The following is a 6,000-nucleotide window of genomic DNA, read 5'->3' on the forward strand; positions in this document are numbered from 1 at the left end:
ACATTGAACAATAGGTAACACAGGACAGTAATTCCTTAGAGAAGGAAAGCAAACAAGGTGAGCTCTCCAGTTGTATCTGTGTACTGTCTTGAGAGGTCTCCAGACTGGGAGAGGGAGAAGGAGATAGAAATATCCATGATGAGAGAGAGTCATTGATTGGCTGCCTCCTGCACACCCCCCACATGTGCCTTGACCGTGAATTGAACCGTGACCTCCTGGTTCATAGGTCGATGCTCAACCACTGAGCCACGCCAGCCAGGCTTCATTGAAATCACATTACCTGAGATGAAAGCTCATTTCCTCCTTGCGGAGAGTGGAATTCACAACACAGCTTCAGCTCTCTTTAAATAAATGCTTTATTCCCTATATTTCAACTCTAAATCTATCTATACCCTCACTATGAAGGAGGCAGTTGATAGCTGTGATTTTTTTGTAAATCATGCCTCTATTCTATCATCTCCTTTAGGATGTGTTATCTGTTGTCTCTTGTTGGCTCAGCCAAAACTTCTTTATCACATCTGGTTACACGTGTTTTTTTAACATCTTTGATAAAGCACAGATGATGTAAATGTAAAGATTAAAACAATTAACATCCCACCACATAGGTTTTATTCAAAGTTAGTTAAGTTTTTCATCTCCAAAGGAGTAAGACTTTTGCCATGATGGAGTAACAAGGACTAGTTTTATCTTCTTGGCATAAACAACAACAAATACATAAAACAAATGCTTTTAGACATTGAACAATAGGTAACACAGGACAGTAATTCCTTAGAGAAGGAAAACAAACAAGGTGAGTTCTCCGGTATGTATTGTCTTGAGAGGTCTCCAGACTGCAGCAAACGTAGAAAGAATTCATCACAAGCATAAGAACATTACAGAAAATGTGAAAGAAAGTCATTCAAGCAGGACACTGATGTCAGATGTAAATATGGACTAAAAGAGAGGAATGAAGAGCACCAGAAATTTGGCAGAATTGAAAGTCATCTCCGAAGTCTCCACTTAAGCCCAATGCCCAAGGGTATACTGATTACCAAAAAGGAAAGAATCATATTAACATCTCAATCAGAAAAGTGCCAAATTGGCCACCATTTTCAAACCAAATTTAATGTCCATTCATGCCTACCTGGAAGGACAAGAACAAAAGCAATGAAGTCTTTGGACTGAGGGAGTTTGCAGCATTGACCTACTCATTACTTTTAATCTCTGTGTTCTACATGTGTAAGAAGAAAAAACACAGCAAAAATCTGCTTTTTGCATGCTTTGAATACATTGGTCAAGCATAGTGAATATTGCAAAAGCACTTTGAATATTCCATGAGACTCAGCTTTAGGCAGTCTTTATTCTAGGCGGCTGGGAGACAATTTGAGTCAATTAGTTTGCCTGGAAGGCAGATTGGAGAGATGGTGTTAGTGTGGGAGCCCGTGTGATACAGAGGGAGGACTTAATGCAGGTAGCCTTAATGGCTGCTTGGTATGGACCGGGCTTCTGGCGCCTAACAGAAACATTTGTACTTTTCCATAATACAGCAAATCCAGTGATGTCATCTTTGAAACACCGAAATTTTAGATAATCTTATAAGTCAAGAAAATTTTCTTTCCAGTATATACTTTGCTATATTTATTGAAGAAAAATACAAACTTTCTAGATCTTACATACATTAGTGATTATTATTGCTTTTTTTATATCCAAATATCTAGACATAACATCATAAAAGTTCTAGTGTTTCCAGACACTAGAAAAAGGCTCAGGAATTCAGGAAGATACTTCATGAAAGCAATTTCTAGTGTTCCCTCACATGTGTTTGGAATTGTCCTAAACATGGCACATTACTAGACTTTCAAAGCATTGTTGATAATTTCATGCTAATACTGCTTTTGGAAAATTAGGAACTTCAAATCTAGAAATATTTCAAAACAAAGCAGTAGTCATTAAAGGTTATACTTTGAAAACTTGTTTGAATTGGGGGTTTTCTCTTGAATTGTTAATGCATTCTTATGCAATCACATTTTGAGAAAACCATTATTTATTTATTTCTCTCAGTAGTATGTAATTGAACCTCCACAGCAGAACTTTTTATTAATCTCCGCATTTCTAGCATCTCTTGTTTAGACTTTGATTTTATTATTGTGCAAATAACCTCTATCAGTGGCATCATTTGGGAATAAGATGAATGATTGACAATTACATATTTAGAAACTCTGATGGCATAAGGGTCATGGATTAACTGACATCTACAAAAATTCTTGTGAATGGTGTAGGGGGATTTTTATGATCTGGGGCAAAGGGAAGCAGCAACATCAGTTTATGAAGGTGATGCAATATATCGACACTCTGTATTTAAATACAACCCCTTCCTTTTAAAGCTTTGGAATAGACACATGGAATGAGGGAACTTGCATATTGAAATACAAACTCAATATGCTCAAAGGCATAGATTGACTGATTTCTAGACATCTCTATGAGATTAATGATACAAGTATTACAGGAAAGTATTAAAGTATTTCCCAAGGTACATTGTGAAATTTTCTCTTATTCATGTTAATTTCACATGAAATGTTAAAATTATTCAGCTTTTTTTCATCACTGTAACTGTTATGTGATTATAAGAAGAATCTTCTTCAGAAAAATGTCTTACCTCAGCCACATTCACTTTGGGAGTAGAATGATGTATGTTTAAGTGGTTATAAAGTGACCACCTTTTTAAATTTATTGATTTCAGAGAGGAAGGGAGAGGGAGAGAGAGATAGAAAAATCAATGATGAGAAAGAATCACTGATAGGCTGCCTCCTGCATATCCCATACTGGGGATCGATTTCGCAACCTGGGCATGTGCCCTTACTGGGAATAGAGCCATGACCTCCTAGTTCATAGTTTTGATGCTCAACCACTGTACCACAACGGCTGGGCTCTGACCATTTTTATTATACTGAATAGGCTAGGCATGAACTAGTCAGGAAAGCATCAGGGCACCTGGGTATTGATTTTTGTTTTGTCCCTGAAAATAGGTTCATACAGTCCTGTCTTCTACATCTATAAAACGTCAAACATACATTTAGTATAGTCTTTAAAACAATGGGGATTTATTTACCTTCCTGGATAAGAGCGTAGCATATCTTATACATGTCAATGTCTTTTTCTCTGATTCATTATTGGTATTTTAATTAATTTCAAATGTCATTATGTTGGGTGTTCTGGTCCTTGGAGTAAGCTTATCATACCCTGATGAAAAAAAGGCATTTTTAGAGAATCATGACCTCATTGGCCTCCCTACCTGCGTTATAATCACTAATGCAGTGAACAATAAACATACTTCTAATTATGGATACATGTTTGTGTAGTAAACAAGTATCCAAAAATCAAAACAATGAATTAAGAAAAAAATCCTCTGTTAGCCATAGGGCTTTCTTTTTTTAATTTACAATTCCATTTAGGGGAAAAGTGTGAACTTCTTTACATGGAAAAATAGAAATGGATTGGTTCTTTGGTTTTTGTGCTCATAAATTTACATCTCATCCACTTTTGCTTGTCCATTTTCCAAAAATGTATTCATTGATGTTGGTTACCATAGAAACCAGAAGTGCTCCATTTGTATGTAATTCTTTACACATATTCCCTTCCATTTTGTGCTTTCTAAGTCAGCTAAATTGCCTTATGTGGCATTTTATGTAGAATAACCTTTATTTGCTTTATGTCTTTTATAAAACAAAGTTTAATAACTTCAAATGTGTTACTTTATATTAAATAAATCATAATTTTGATTTGTGAATTTTGTTCAAAAATGGCTGACTGAATAAAACAAGATGTAAAATAGCCACACACACTTTAGAGTTAAAATTGAATAAGAAAACCAAAACATCTGTAGATTATTTCAGAAAAGCTCTAAATGTTATACTTTGCTATACCAAAAAGAAAAGTTTTAAAATAATTTGAATATTCTAAAGGTGAATGTTTTGGCAGGCATTACAATCAGCTACTTGGGAAGCAGCTATTGTATGCCCAGCTTTGGGCTAGGTCAAGGGTATTCAAAGACTTGAAAAGTAGAATGGAAGCTGTGGAAGTTAAATATTTTTAAGCCCTGTCTTTGAGAAATATGCAGAATACATGTGTATCTTACACAATGATTAAATACGCTAATCTGTGTCTACTGCCCCTTCTATGAGGTTAGTCACACACCTGTAAAAGATATCCTCCCCACCATTATTTGTGTTACATATTTTTTCTATGTCAGTTTTGATTCCAGATTGTTTGCCTTTCATTTATAACTCCCCAATAATCCTAAGGGAGGGCAGCATGCTAGTATAGAGCTAAAAGAGAATGCTGGACCTGTATACAAGAAACCAGAATTTAGCCCTATGTCTGCCACTAATAGCTGAGTATCTGTGTGCCCTTGAGTGGTCACTAACTTCACTTTATTTCTTTGTTTAAATCAATAAAGTAAGAGACTAGAGGAAGATTGTTTTAAGGTCCTTTGTCGCTCTAGGAAATGAATTCTAATTCTGTTATCCTAAAAAGGTATTTTCAGATACTATTGAATTCTAAGCAGTCTATATATGAAGAATCTGTTGGAGTTCCCCAGAAATGCCTTGAAGTTGTGCCAGGAGTGTCAGTTGGGAAGGAGGGCAGTGGAAAGGCCTTCTTGGCACAAGTTACCTTGCAGCTTCATATGTTGACAGGTGTGCAAAATTCCCATATTTTAGGGGCTGTTTTCAAATATGACAGGACCTCAGTGAAGCTGCATGATATCTGGGCATCCATGGTCCACACTATCTGCCAAGGTAATGTTTGGTTTAATTAGAATGTTGCTCCTCCAAAGATCCCTTTTCTAAAAAAAAATTCAGATACATTATCAGCTCAGAACCCATCTAAGCTGATAATATGAAGTCATCTAAATGTTTATAATATGTTTTCTCCAAGGCCTCATTTAGCTTTCTGTAGATATATTCACTCTCTTAGCAATTGTCAAATATTAGGGAGCTATTGCGTTAACACTAGGTTTGCCTATGTCTTCACTTTCATTGTGAATATATGTTATCTGCCAGTTTCATGGTTTTATTATGAATAACAAATAAGACCATTAATGTGAAAGAATTTTGTATATATATATATATATACATATATATAAATATATATGTATATATATGCATATATATGTATATATATACCCTATATAATAAAAGGCTAATATGCAAGTAGAGCAAACAGCAGAAAAACAGGTCACTATGATGTGCACTGACCACCAGGGGGGCAGATACTCAATGCAAGAGCTTCCCCCTGGTGGTCAGTGTGCTCCCACATGGGGAGCACTGCTCAGCCAGAAGCCCTGAACCAGGTTCATGGCTGATGAGAGCAGCAGCAGCGATGGCGGGAGCCTCTCCAACCTCTGCAGCAGCACTAAGGATGTCTGACTGATGGCTTAGGCCCACTCCTGGACTGCAAAAGGGCGCAGGCTGGGCTGAAGGACCCCTCACCCCCAGTGCATGAATTTTGTGCACCGGGCCTCTAGTATATATATAACGTGTGTGTGTGTGTGTGTGTGTGTGTGTATGCATGTGTGTTTTGATGTCCTTCCCATCAGGAAACTATTGTCATTATAATCATAGTGTTTCTACTTTGGGTAAGTGGTAAATCCCTCTTTCACACCTGTGTGTCTGCTTTCTCTAAATTGCTCCCATTATCACCTGCAGCACAGTATCCTCAGCTTCTTTTCTGATTGAGGCTATCATATTTTTCATCTAACTTAAACTTGCCCCCCACCCAAGACTTGGCCTCCCTCACAAACCTCTCAATTTGTAGCTGTTTTCTCTTTATGTCCTTCATACCACTGGCCTGGAGATGAGGCAAGTGTCTGTTACTCATTGTTGTTTGCACACCTTTATCTCTTTTTTACCTTAACCACCACCCACTTCCCCCAACCTAAGTTCTTCATTGCCTTTGCCATTAAACTATACAACCTTTAACAATAAGACACTATGTTCTAAGCACTTTATAGTTATCCACATA

The sequence above is a fragment of the Myotis yumanensis genome, unplaced genomic scaffold (genome assembly GCF_028538775.1).
Source record: "Myotis yumanensis isolate MYYU_CA2020_CCGP unplaced genomic scaffold, mMyoYum1.0.hap1 SCAF_1, whole genome shotgun sequence".
Lineage (NCBI taxonomy): Eukaryota > Metazoa > Chordata > Mammalia > Chiroptera > Vespertilionidae > Myotis > Myotis yumanensis.